Consider the following 14,734-nt stretch of genomic DNA (forward strand, 5'->3'; position numbering starts at 1 on the left):
AGGGATAGAGTTAACTACCAAAAGAGAGAGAGAGAGAGAGAAAGAGAAAGAGAGAGAGAAAGAGAAAGAGAGAGAGATGGCTAAATGGAGAGAGTGGTTGCAGGGTGGCTGTGTGAGAATGGGCTTTGACCGGGGCTTTAAGTAAATGCGCTCTCACCTGCCTAATTGACCCTTCCCAGCTGGCTTTAAATCCCCTCTCAGGAGGGATTCAACGTCCCTGCGCGCACATCACGGCCTCAGAGCACTCAAGCAACTCGCTGTGAAACTAAGGTGCATTAAAAGCTCTCTTTATACATCCCTGCATGCTGGGGCTCTGTGTTTGCCCATATCCATAAGGGTCTATCACTAAGGCTAAAAGGGTGTATAAGGGTCTATAAGTCAGGATGTGTGATTTGACATCAATGAGTAAGTGTTGGTCTAGGTATACTGTATGATCATACTGTACAAAGTTTGATAAGTCTCTGCTGTAGAAGGGTGTGAGTGGAACAGTGTGTATATACAGGGATATGATTTTGTCTGGCTATTACAGTCTATGTTTTAAAATCCACATAGGCCTATTGTGTCATGAGTCAGAATGTGTGTGTGTGTGTGTGTGTGTGTGTGTGTGTGTGTGTGTGTGTGTGTGTGTGTGTGTGTGTGTGTGTGTGTGTGTGTGTGTGTGTGTATTTTGCGTGTGTATTTTGCTTTAAAAGGAGTCGCAACGATGTGCTGTGTGTGTGAAAATGAGTGTCTTGTGGCACAACAACGTTTAATGGATTTTCGAATGCAGCAGTGCCACGCAAGACCTGTAATTTTCTGACACTCTTAGCGCTTTGTGTGCACGCACGACCCCAAAGCCTCCTAACCATTCTAGCTGTACGTCGCCTTTTTCTTACCCATTGATTTGGAAAAAAAGAGACTTGTATTGGGCATACCTTCATAGAGCATTGAAGATGTGGCACATTACTAATTACGCCAAGTTGTGAGTATGTAAAGGTTTTGAGTGTACCGACCCACTGTGTATAGACATTAGTATTTCTGTGACCCTGGTATTTCTGGAATTTCTGGTATTTCAGTCTCTGTATTTGATGGCAGAGATGAACGCTCGTGATGTAATTTTTTATGTACTTGATATTCTATTCATTACATCTTTTCGCAAACCAATCGCATCTTTTTAAATTAATTAACCTAGGTAACAGACATATTAAAATGAGTATATTCAATTTGGATACATTTTAAATAGAATAAATAATGATTTAAAACAACCGTGAACTTGTTAATGAAGACAACAATATTTTATACCGGTAGACCACACAATAAAGGTATTAAATTACATCACTGCTTATGCACAAAGAGACATGTCCTAAATAATGTCCGCAGAAGAGTGTCTGGGTCTTAACAGCCTGACTATAAAGATGATGGGTGTGCAGAGCATTTATATTCTGTACTGTGTGTGTGTGTGTGTGTGTGTGTGTGTGTGTGTGTGTGTGTGTGTGTGTGTGTGTGTGTGTGTGTGTGTGTGTGTGTGTGTGTGTCACTATATTACAGTAGGAGCTCTGCCTGTGCTACTAACCAATACCAGTTTCCACCAAAACCCGGCTGTGCTGTGCCGTGCTGTGTTGCGCTGTGTTGAGCTGAGCAGGCCTGTCAGAATGGTTGGCTTTTCCGTTCGAAAACGTGCAGCCCCCAAGAAGGTGGCACCTAAGGGATCATCTGACATTATGGAAAGCTAAAAAGTGTCTGCACCAGCGAGTTGAGCTGAGTTGAGCGCAAGTCGGAACGCAAAATGCTGGCGGCTGAGTTGAGCTGTAGGCTACCGGGAAAATATGTACAGTGGAAATGACCCATAAGAGTTAAGCAACCTGTGTGCACTGGGAAAAGCTTAGCCAACAGAAGTGAATTTTTATTCTAATGACAGGTAGTATTATTCTAATGACATTTGTATTCTAATGACGGGCTATTTCAAGTAAATATGGCACCCAATAAGAGATAGAATTGTTAGTAAACTGTTGCATTAGCTGTGTTAGGGGTGACAGGACAGCACTACCTTGCTTCTCCTCCTGTCCTATCTTCATTTCGTTCTCACAGTCTAGTCATTACCGGGCCTCTTTTATGCCCTTATTGTTATTGATGGCACAACACCTATTAACAACCGGTGACAACACATGAATAAAACCATCACACAAGGAATAATTGCGGTGGTGCTCTACTATTCCTTCTCCTGAAAATCCCTTGCTCCCTGCAACACACACACGTACACACACACACCCATGCGTGCACTTGCACAAACACGCACGCACACACACGTACACACACACACACGTGTACACACACAGACACACAGACACACAGACACACACACCTCACCCCAACCTCCTTCACTCCAACCCAAGCACGCACACGCACTCACGCACACTTACTCGTGGGTGTACAATAACATGCACACACGCACGCGCACACACACACACACACACACACACACACACACACACACACACACACACACACACACACACACACACACACACACACACACCTCACCCCACCCCCTTCACCCCAACCCGTGTGTGTATGTACTAGGCGTGTCGGTGCACAATACCAAACTTAAGTAGCAGAACAGCACATAATGGAGGGCTGATCCAGAGTGTTTGCCTTTTTTTTCACCCCAGCTCCTGCGTGTCTGATCTCCACGCGGCTTCTTCACGCTACTCTTACTTTAGCAAAAAAGTGTTTTCACGGCGGATCATAATGGAAATCTCTGCAGGCTAACACACTTCTTTAATGCAATCAATTCATCAAAATGTCACAGGGAAGGGGGCCTTCTCTTAATAGGTTTGTCCTACGCACTCAATGTTCACATAGCTCAGGCCTAAAGTCTTGTCCAAATGTTTAGGAGAGATTACATCAGTCTGAGTGTCTGAAACAAAGGGGGACCCTTGGTGTTATATATGTGTAGGGGGCATTCGGGCATTTGCTGCCATAGTCTGCCTTATGACTATGACTGCAACAGACAAAACATTAACCTTCTACTCGAACCCATTAAATGAATCAGACCAAGGAAGGCAATCCAAGGTTGAAACTTTGAGTGCGCTGGTGTGTGTGTGTGTGTGTGTGTGTGTGTGTGTGTGTGTGTGTGTGTGTGTGTGTGTGTGTGTGTATGTGCGTACAGTGTAAGCATGCAAGTGTGTGTGTGTGTGTGTGTGTGTGTGTGTGTGTGTGTGCGTGTGTGTGTGTGTGTGTGTGTGTGTGTGGTGCAAGTGTACATGTGTGTGTCAGTGAGTGACTGAGAGAGAGAGAGAGAGAGAGAGAGAGAGAGAGAGAGAGAGAGAGCGCTCATAAGTGCGTGCGTGTGCGAAAAAGGGAGGAAGATTAATCGGGAATGAGCATGAAATATATGATAGAGGGAGAAAAAAAGGAGCTGCTGGGGAAAAAAAGCAAGCAAGAAAGTTAGAAAAAAAAGGGAACCACATCTGCAGTAAGCTATGCATGGCGGGAGTCTACATGTCCTCGCTACTATGTGAAGGTTATCACTCCGAGTTGCTCTTATCGACATGGCAGCAGCTTCTGCTGTGAGGCCGGCCGACCGCTTGGCCAGGCAGGGAGGCCAGGGAGGCAGGCTGCGCCTATACTGAGGGAAGCCGACAAGGAGGTAACAAATGGGTCAGCTGTCCCTGGCCCAGGGAGAAAGGAAGACCCAGAATTGGGTCCCCATTACATTGCATGTATTTTGAAGATGGCGATTTTCAGATGACTTTTTCCAGGGCCAAGCCAAAGTTGTCAGCGGCCTTGCCTATACCTTCCCACCCACCGATACTCAGGTCATCCTCTTTTTTTTTTTTGCCTGGTGAGATCTTCCATCAATGCACACCCGCCTACCCACCTCTGCCCCCCTCCAGAGCATTAGACATTCCAAGTGTGGCAGCAGGGGAGGTAAGCGAATGGGTGAAGGGATGGATGGGTGAAGGGGAGTGAGGAGAGGAGAGGAGAGGAGAGGAGAGGGGAAGAGAGGAGAGGAGAGGAGAGGAGAGGAGAGGAGAGGAGAGGTGAGAGTAGAGAAAGGGATAGGATGGCAATGGAATGGAATGGGGAGAAAGAGCATGATACTGAGGAGGAAGGGAGAAGAGGGGTGAGGATGGGAGAGGAGAGAAAGTGAAAAGAGGGGAGGGTAGAGGGGGGAGGAATGGAAAGGAGGGCAGATGAACGGAGAGAAAGAGAGGAGCAGGAGGGCTGAGGTGGTGGAGAGAGGGGAATAGAGAGAAAAGGAGAGTAGGAGGGGAGAGGATGGGAGAGGGTTGGAGGGAAAGAAAGATCAGGAGGGTTAGTAAAGGAGGGGAGATGAGGATGGTAGAGGAATGAAGGGAAAGAGAGCAGACGAGGGGAACGTAGAGAGAAAGCGCGAGGAGACTAATGAAGGATGACTCAATGTGCTACCTGACTGAGAGGGGAGATAAAGCAGTGTGACAACGGCATTAGGCCAGTGTGCGCAGCACCACTCACAGGCCTGCGCTGTGCAGGGAAGGGGTGGACAGCATGGAAGAGGACAAGCCAGCAGGCTGAGAGCAGAGAGAGAGGAGGTGTGATGGGGATGGGCATGGAAGTGGGCAAATAAAGGGGCCGATGGAGCCAGTGTCTTCTGGAAGTTCATTACCGTTTCAATAGATTGCACAATAGTCGGTCAGAGACCCACAAATTGATTCACCTTACCACAAGTGAAGTGAATGTGTGTCCAACTGTGTGTGTGTGTGTGTGTGTGTGTGTGTGTGTGTGTGTGTGTGTGTGTGTGTGTGTGTGTGTGTGTGTGTGTGTGTGTGTGTGTGTGTGTGTGTAACTGGGAGAGTTATGGTTGTGGATCTTATTAGTGTGTGCACGTATGTGTGTGTGAGTGAGAGAGAGAGAGAGAGAGAGAGAGAGAGAGAGAGAGAGAGAGAGAGAGAGAGAGAGAGAGAGAGAGAGAGAGAGAGAGAGAGAGCGAGAGTGATAGAGACAGAAAGAGTTTCTAAATTAAAGCAACTCAATCTCCACTCCAACTGTGGCCGGGGTGCCATTTTTCACACAATTTCTAAGTGTGGGAGGACGACCACATGTTTCGATTTGAAAGCACAAGTCTGTGACACAAATTCTTGCCCTGTGTTGAGTTCAATAATTCTCTAATCATCATTACCCTTTCCTTGGCGCATGAAATTGTAAAAAAATAATAATTTAAAAAAATCAACGAGAAAATGAAAATGACACGCAGCCGTTTGATTTCCAAAAGAGGAGGGGGGTTAAAAAAAGTCAAGCCTCGGCTCATAAATGAATATAAATGCGCTGTGAACTCACGATAAAGGCAAGCACACTATATTTCTCCGCCTCTCTCCTTCAGAGCAGAAGCAGCGGCACGAGGAGGAGAGGAAGGTCTAGGAGACGGCGTGGGAGTTTGCTATCTGCCTTCCTCCAGATGCCTCCGTCTCCTCTTATCTAGAAGAATGGGGCCTGCCTCCATTTTTCAACTGCCTCTTATCTGGGAATCCTTTAAATTGAATATTTACTGGGCTGATGTTTTTTTTCTCTCTTCCTCTTCTTCTTCCTCTCTTCTCTTCGCTAACCATTTCTTCTGCTTGAACTTGCAGGCAAGACTTGGTTCTCATCCCCATCCATCTCTCCCTTCTCCTCCCCCATTCCATCCATCCATCCATCTCTCTCTCTCTCTGCCTCTTTCTCTCCCTCCCTCGTTCTCTCTCTTTCTCTCTCGCTTGCTCTTTAACTCTCCCTCCCTCGTTCTCTGTCTTTCTCTCTCGCTTGCTTGCTCTTTAACTCTTGCTCTTCTGCTCATCTCTTTCTCACTCAGTGTCCTTAACACTCTCCCCATCACTGTCTCTGCCCCTCTCTCTTTCTATCCCTCTGTATCCCTCTCTCTTTTGCTCTTTCACTCTTGGTTTCTCTTTCTCACTCCATGCCCTTACCCCACCCCCCTCTCTGTCATTCTCTCTCCTTGACACTCTCTGTCACTTTCTCGGTCTCCTTCTCCCTCCCTATAACTCTATCTCTCTTTCTCCTTTCTCTTTCTCTCTCTCTCTCTCTCTCTCTCTCTCTCTCTCTCTCTCTCTCTCTCTCTCTCTCTCTCTCTCTCTCTCTCCCACTCCGTGGAAGGCCAAAGGGGGCTCCTCCACTCCCTCCTCTGCTCATTCACTCTCCAATGGTCTTGTCAGAGCACAGGCCCGGTGATTGATTATGTGATTGTCTGGAAAGAATAGTTGGTTCAGCCGAGCAAGGGCCGTGATATTAGTGAATCACCAGACGAAGACAGTGCTCAACAGGGAGGAAAAGTATGTTTTTAAAATGATGTGGCACTTGACACACCGCCCTCCCATAGTATCCACCTCCTCCTCCTTGGTACCACAATAGGACAAAAACACAAAGAAAGTATAAGAAAACATGAAACAGGATAAATGGACAAAAGGAGAAACTGAGCATTTTGGGAAATATGTGTGCCATATAGTATAGCATGACTGTGAGTTACAGGACACATCCTGCTAATACTAGTATCATTTTTATGGTCTGGCACGGCTTAAAGCTCAGTCAGCCATGACACGTCTCATCATAATCAAACCACAGCGCAGTTTGCAGTGTGTGTGTGTGTGTGTGTGTGTGTGTGTGTGTGTGTGTGTGTGTGTGTGTGTGTGTGTGTGTGCGAGTGTGAGTGTGCGAGTGTGTGTGTGCGTGTGCGTGTGTGCGCGCAGGCTGCACCATGTTGAGTGATTTTTGTAGCTGGGATGAGTTAGAAGATAATGGGGAACAATCTGGAGGGGAAAACACTCGTGCATAGAGCACATAAATAAACTGGGCCTTCCGATAACTAAATAGGGCATTTTTTCAGGAGTGGCACAGTTACTACACCTTGGTTTGTGGGACATCATTGTATATCTCACAATGGTATGTTTAAGAGTCTGAAACTTCCACTGTGCTGACTCAGTAACACTGAATCAGCAGCAAATGACATAAAAAAGGACCACATTAAAATGGAAGTGGGATGTGCTTTTATCTTCTATCCAGACAGTTGATTTGAAATATGACAAATCATTTGTTTATTTAAAGTTAAAAGCTAAGGGAAAGCTTTGCTCACAGTCACAGAGTCATGTTGCTCTGAGTGGGTGTCCCGTCTCTCATTTAGGCCTAACAAGACATTCAAGCATTCAATCACTTCTGGCAGCAACATGTCGAAGCGCAAATGTTCATTATTGGTGATGTCCTCCATTACTGGGGGAAAAGTATCGGTCGGAGCAAAGTGAGGCGCAGCGTGGCCAAGGGCATCTTGTGTAGAGCTGATATTTGGCAGATAAATGAATGAGCCGAAAGAGCAGAAGAGAATCTTTCTAATTTTCAAATCAACAACTAGATGAAGCTTAAGTACAACGAACAAGCTTATGAAAAACAATGAGCTGGATGAATAGGTGAAAGAAGAGGTGATGTAAACACCAACACAATACTACGTGTGTCATTCCAAGTGGATGCAGCCAAAGTCCACCAACTTTTTGGAGGAGCCATCTGCGAACTCACACCTAACTCCATGAACATATCTCAAAGTTGTATTTTGCCTGTGCTGTTTGTGTTGGGCAACCTGGAGTCATTAGGTACAGTCACGTGCCACATATAACAAAGGGGCTTATTCCAAATGCCCTGGTTTTACCTGTAGGCCTATGTTCTGTAAAATCACCTGGTTGAATTGGACAGGTAAAATCAGGTCACTCTGCTTGAAGGCCATTCTTTTTTGATGAACATCGACCTATTGATTATCACAAAACAAATCTGGTTGACATTCGAATGACATTGATTTGATAACATATTTTCACCTGTGTCATCGGCAGAACTGTGCTCTCCAACTTGTCGGTCGACTGAACATTTTGAGCTTTCTAAGCAGCGTTTTTCCTCTTTTTGCTGAAATGGGGATGAGAGAATAATTTTTATTTTATTTGTAGTTTATTTGGCAGGGACAATGCAGTGCACATTGTTACAAACATGACATGGCAGAGCCATGACACAACTTGCAGATGTGAATACATGGAAGGTTTATAGCTAGATAGCTAATTTGCAACCTCAGTCCCTGATCAGGCTAGCTACTCTAATAAAACATATAAATCATCTAAAAGTACAATTGTACAATACAGTATACAAGACAATAATAAGCCAACTTGAAACATGCTCCCTATAATATAAAGCCTTGTGCATTAAGAAAAAAACAAGATGATGAGGGTGACCTATATATGCTGTGTGTGCATGTGTGTGTGTTAACTATTGTGTAATAGACTCAGCGCAGTCACCAAGGCCAGACTAATGGATTACATGTGGAACTGATAACAAGAGGGCATGCATTGGGGACAGAGCTAAGAAGGCAGAAGAGAATTAATGTACAAGTAACATTCAATTCATATGGTAATTATGTAAAAAAAAATGTCCAGCTGCTTATTCAATATATTATTTAAGTAATTAGATTGTGGATGGTAGTCTTTCTGTTGAGAGTTCAGTGCATACTGTATGCTAACCATTTACTACTACTAGACGTAGCATCAATAGTAGAAGTAGTAGTAGCAGCAGTGGTATAGTGGTAGTAGTAGAGTAGTAGTAGTAGTAGTAGTAGGGGTATAGGTGGTGGTGCTCATAGCGTATAATAGGAATATTCCATTCCAGGAATAGAAAATTGTTTGTGCTTTATAGAGACAAAACAAAGGGACAAAGCCCCCCTTCGCCTTTGACATTTCAGCCCTAGCAGGCTCCCCGTGGTGGGCCATGACAGTGCCAGCACTCCTGGAGGGGTAGTGGTCATTGCACACCAGACCAAACCTCAGACACACTACAGGGGAGACATTTGCTCACCGTGACATAAATTCTTAATTTCCTTTAGAATAATTTAAGTACACAGTATCCTGTCAATAAGGATTGCCCAGAGAAAATGAACAAGTCGTAATTTTCTCAAGAAAGCTCGTGTCACAACAGGTTTCTAAAATTCAAAAATAATAAAAAAATACTTTTAGTTTTTACTTTGTTTTGATTCATATTGCAGAACCTCAACATGGTAAAACAAAAAAGTAATACGTATTTTAAAAATGAAATTGGCCAAATAAGAAAGCCCAGGTAAAATGAAGGAATGGCAGGGCTTAGCAATGAAATCGACCAACTACATTGCTCTGTAACACTCTGACAGGCAGCTCTCATGAAGTCACTATACGTGAAAATTGTAACTGAGGTTGGTCAGGGGAGTTTGCAGTCATTGGAAATCTTGGTATTCCATGGAGGTTTTACATGAATCATTATGGATTAGCTGTGGTAAAGGCTGTGATGCCTAAAATCCGAATGCAATGTCACAGCGTGCAATTATTGACAGAATAGGCCTATAAGTCAAATGATTTTATTCTGTGACAGAGTATTTGCAGCTTTCACGGTTACAGTTATGAGTATTTGGAGGGTTTTTTTTCCAATGGAAAGCTCAGAAAGAAAATGACAATGACAAAACTATACCCAACATATGAACTGACTCTACAATCATGTAAAAACATGCATTAATAGTTTGTCATGTTTTTGTTATTGATTGTCACAAATGCCAATTTCTTAAATTGATGATGCTTGTTCCATTATTCCTCTGTCAAAGTAAGATGCATGTTCGGGGGTTGACAGAAGAACTAAATTAAGGGAATTCAGTTTAGGCCCTGAGGAAGAAAAACAACCACTTCCAATTTCTGTTAAGACAAATTTGTAGACTCGAAAAAAAAATGGAATAACTCTGATAAACAGGGTTAATAGGGTATTATTTATAATGAGTTGCAGCACACACAGGACCCATTTCAACTGCTTTATTGCACTAAATAAAATGTGTTTTTACATACTACTTAATTACTGTGATTACATACTACTTAATTACTTTCTAGTCCTAGTATAGGCCTACATCACTTATGTAGAGTAGTTGTAAGGCAAGCTCCGTTTCAATTTGCAGTGTTTCCAGTCATTCCAGGGTGTCTAATTTGTGCACTCAGTAGGCCTAATAGGTGTGCGATTTTTTTGTAGAAGTTCACTAGTTACCTACCTAATGAATACACATGATCACATGTTACTCTAGTTGATTAAGGTAAATTGGGCTAAATCAGCAGACCCTCAGACTTCAGGCTTCATATGTGAAATTATCAGACGCCTGCTGCTTTGGTTGAAAATAGAATGCCATGCCATTTAGTGACTGTCTTTAAGCAAGATGGAGAAAAATAACTTCATTGCCCATGTTAGCAACTTACCCTTTTGTTAAACAATATGTAGGCCTAAGGACATGGTCATGTGTAAGGCCTAAATTCAACAGAAGGTATCTTTTTCCATTAAGAACTATTTTACAATACAGGACAAATATTAAATAATACAGGAAATATATTAAACGGCAGTTTAAAATGTGCATTAATTTTGGGGAAAGATTTTAAATAAAACATAAGGGAAGTACTACACGTGGAATCCCATTTGCCTGCTGGATATGACAGTGATGATGATGCAAAAATAGGTTACTATTTTCCAGAGCAACAATGTGTTAATTTAACCTCACTGAGTCTGGATACGCATAGGAATAGGCCTATACACTGAGTCTGGATACGCATAGGAATAGGCCTATACACTGAGTCTGGATACGCATAGGAATAGGCCTATACACTGAGTCTGGATACGCATAGGAATAGGCCTATACACTGAGTCTGGATACGCATAGGAATAGGCCTATAGACTGAGTCTGGATACGCATAGGAATAGGCCTATACTGCCAAAACAGGTGGACCAGGCAGGGGATCCCAAACTTAACTATGACGAGGCCCCCCACATTTTAGATTCCAGCCAAGCCCCCCCTGACACGGGCCGTGCCACGATATTTGTCCTGTGTACCCGCTTTCACAACTAAATAGAGTTAGTGCATTCCTAAATCCATCCAAGTACTACAGAATCATCATATCAGATCATATCCATAAACATTGGAAAGAAAAAAAGGATTGCACAGTCAGAGTCCTCCATCAGCCAACCCTTTTCAAACCATGGACATAGGCTGATTCTCCTATAGGCCTACAGTAGTCTGGTGTGTGAGGCAGTCTCCCATTGGGATTGTTTTGTTTATTTTGGTCTAGATAAAGTATTCACCTTATTTAGTTATTTATTTTGTTTTGATACACTTTTCCTGCCAATCTGCTGCGGCCCCCCTGGCATCCCCTTGTGGTCCCACAGGGGACCCCAGCCCCCACTTTGAAAATCAGGGAGGTGGACCATGCAGGATGTAGGCAACCAAAATAAAACAACCAATGTTTTCAATAATTCACATTGTGAGCGAATAATGATCAAAATCTACCTTTGTCCACTTGACCCCAAATTAATGGAATACACACATTTTGACAATGGCGATGTAAGCCTAATTTGTGATGCATCTGTGGGCCTACTGATTCATTGGGATGCATTAGGGTGAACTAAGGTAAATTGGGACATCAGCTAAATTGGGACAAATAAGGTTTTTGGGTTGTTTTCTTTCTAAATATTAGCATCGGGTGACCAGACGTCCCGGTTTGACCGGGACAGTCCCGGTTTGGAGTTGTGTGTCCCATGTCCCGAGCAAACTCTCTCGGGACACAAATATGTCCCGGTTTTGGCCACCCACTACATTACGCCATGTCTGTCATGGTAAATATATGGAAAAAATTACATGTTTACCTGCCACAATTAATGGCAGCCAGCGCTTGTATAGAAAGTCTGAAGGAGTCAGTTGCAATTTGTCATTCCGACCTCTAAAATTGCTTAGAATGCAGGAAATTGCATCTAAAAAATACATATTTTTTAGATGCAAAAAAATAAAAAAATACATATTTAGCTATATTAGCAGCCAATCACAAAATGGGTTGTAATATTGTTACTGCAACTGTCATAAGGAATAATACTTTTATTTTGTGTTAAGTATCATAACAGGAAGGAGCAAAGGTTTGAAGTTACAGGTGATCCAACACTTGTCAGTTGAGCTAGCTGACATGTTGATTATGCTATCATGATCTAAGGATATTATGGCTGAAGCAGTTATTATGGTACAAAATATGATTGAAATATATGTTGTTTATCTAAAGGTTTAACTCAATATCAAAACATTTAGACATTTGTCTTTACTTTATTAAGGAGACATACTTTTAGTAAGTAGGCCTATAGTGGAGTGAGCTAATTTGGGACAATATTTTAAGCTAAAACGGTGTCTCACTGTCTTTAAATGTTAATAAAATAGCCTATTATACTTTAAAAACTAATTCCTACAAGGAAATGTACCCAAGACCCATATGAAGACATACAATTACTAAATGTTGGTGTATTTAAAACTTAAAGTGGTTTTTTTTTGCGATCTACAAAAAACGTCCCAAATTAGGCCTACCTTTAGTTCACCCTAAATCCATGCAGGTTTCCAACAACGGCAGGTCTGTCTATCTCTGCTCAATCCAATGTTTTGCTGCCATCTGGTGGCAATGACATCGAGCTGTTTTCCCAACACGGGTAAGAAAAATATATATATTTTTAAAAGTTAGTATCAGTATCATAGGCTACATAATGACATTAGCCATAAGAAATCATTCGAAAAGTCCGAAAATAACCATTCTCGACGTAGGCCGATGTCTATTAGGCCCAAAACATTCCAAGCCTGTAAGCCCTATACTATATCGTATATCAACACCACAAGTCTTCTTTTGAAGGGTAGAAAATGTGTCATAGAAACCAAACATTGCTAGGTGTTTTTACTGACGTCGAATTATCAGCAATACTACGTTAAAAATATTTCGGCGAAAAAAAAGGCTTAGCAGAGGATGGTTTCGATCCATCGACCTCTGGGTTATGGGCCCAGCACGCTTCCGCTGCGCCACTCTGCTGTGCCACATACGGGAAAGTGCTGCGCTATATGAAGACAATGCCTCTACTGGTCGAAAGGGGCAATACAATCTGATTTGGAGCATTGATGTGCTGGTGGTTAGCCTGGTGCAATTGTGTCATAATTGCTAAACTGCAAAACGTTAGAGACGCCATTTAAAATCACATTTTACTTAGCTATAGCCTATGTAGGCCTACCGGTATGTTACTTTTGATCAGCACAAGGCTGAAGGGTGCGCAGCAATGTCAGGAGGACTTTGTGAAACGCTGCTGGCTGCCGGTGATAGTTGCTCACTAGACGGAACAATTCAAATCACTCAACTACTGTCCTTGTTGATTATCTGGCAAACAGTAGGCAGTTTAGCTATTAAAATCAAACACCCTTCTGAAACCATACTGAGGGAGGGCCACGTCCGTCAAATTTCACACAGCCTGTTAGTAGAGTACCTTTATTGATCCCCAGGGGGAAATTCAGGATGCCTCCGCTGTCGTGTTTGTTCCACCATAGGCTGGTTTTGAAGCTGCACATGATCATGTCACCTCCCCATTTCGCAGTATGTTTACCACAAGTAAGCTGTCTGCCTCGGAACGCCAAAGCGCGAGCTCACTAGTTATCAGTTAAAGTCGATGTGCTTTCAGGCTATGGCCAGTAGGGGGCTCCGTGTTTTTATACAGCTCTGGGTTGATGGTTTTTTTTTGCCTGGCATTAGAAATCTAGATAGGGTAACTATTCAATAACACTATCTGATGACATTTTTTTTTTGACATTTTTGGCAGTGTTTCATAACATAAAATAATTCCCTAGGACTTAAAGGGACACTGTGTGAGATTTTTAGTTGTTTATTTCCAGAATTCATGCTGCCCATTCACTAATGTTACCTTTTTCATGAATACCTACCACCACCATCAAATTCTAAGTATTCATTATGACTGGGAAAATTGCACTTTTCATACATGAAAAGGGGGATCTCCTCCATGGTCCGCCATTTTGAATTTCCAAAAATAGCCATTTTTAGTTGCAAAAATGACTCTACTTGGACCATACTAGAAAATATTTGTTTATTACTTAGAAAACTTTCATGTAAAGATCAAATTTGGCAATTGGCAGCCCAGTTTCAATGAGCAGCATAGTTGCAGTACCCTTTTTGACCATTTCCTGCACAGTGTCCCTTTAAATAAGAATTCACGAAAGAACCTATTTCCATAGGTTATATGGTAAAGGTTGCCCAATGCCCACTTTCCATGACCACAAAACTGGAACGTATAGCAGGCCAAACTCAAAATGTTTTTTTTTTTTTTAAATGGACAACATGCAATTAATATGCATAGTTACATTTCACTCACACTCTTCCCCATCACATATGGTAGGCCTACGTTCCGCAGTGTTGCATGTGTGAGCTCTTTCATTGGCCTGGGCCCAATCATATTCCTGTGACACACCAAATTTCATACTCAAGTCTTGTGGCGCAATGCATTATTGATGTAAGTGGACCTTTGAAATGATTTCGCTGGGTGAATAAAAGATCCCGCGGGCCAGATTTGGCCACCGGACCTGAGTTTGAAATCTGAAATCTGTATTGTGGGGTAAGTTTTTGGATGCATTTTTTTTACAATATTATTAGGCCTATTATTATTTTTTTAAAACAACGCAACATGCCTATTATATTACATTGAGGAAATAGCCAACGAGCAGGCATGCAATACTTCCATCACAATTAGGTTACTACTTTTTTCTTTCAGGCAGATCCATTGGGCAGATCACAACACATGCACATTAAGGTGTTGACAATCTGGATGCCAACTGTCCTCATCACCACCACTGTAATCAATCAGGTATTCTGAGAGAATTGAAAAAATTACCTCATGGAAAGAATGA

General features: G+C 42.6%; 1 non-coding gene across 1 annotated transcript; it reads right to left on the reverse strand.

Moving 5' to 3' along the window:
- Positions 1-12,788: 12,788 nt before the first annotated feature.
- On the reverse strand, positions 12,789-12,860 carry trnam-cau (transfer RNA methionine (anticodon CAU)). The gene has a single exon. It is a non-coding gene; the product is annotated as a tRNA-Met (tRNA).
- Positions 12,861-14,734: the final 1,874 nt, after the last annotated feature.

Source organism: Engraulis encrasicolus, chromosome 22, assembly GCF_034702125.1.
Source record: "Engraulis encrasicolus isolate BLACKSEA-1 chromosome 22, IST_EnEncr_1.0, whole genome shotgun sequence".
NCBI lineage: Eukaryota > Metazoa > Chordata > Actinopteri > Clupeiformes > Engraulidae > Engraulis > Engraulis encrasicolus.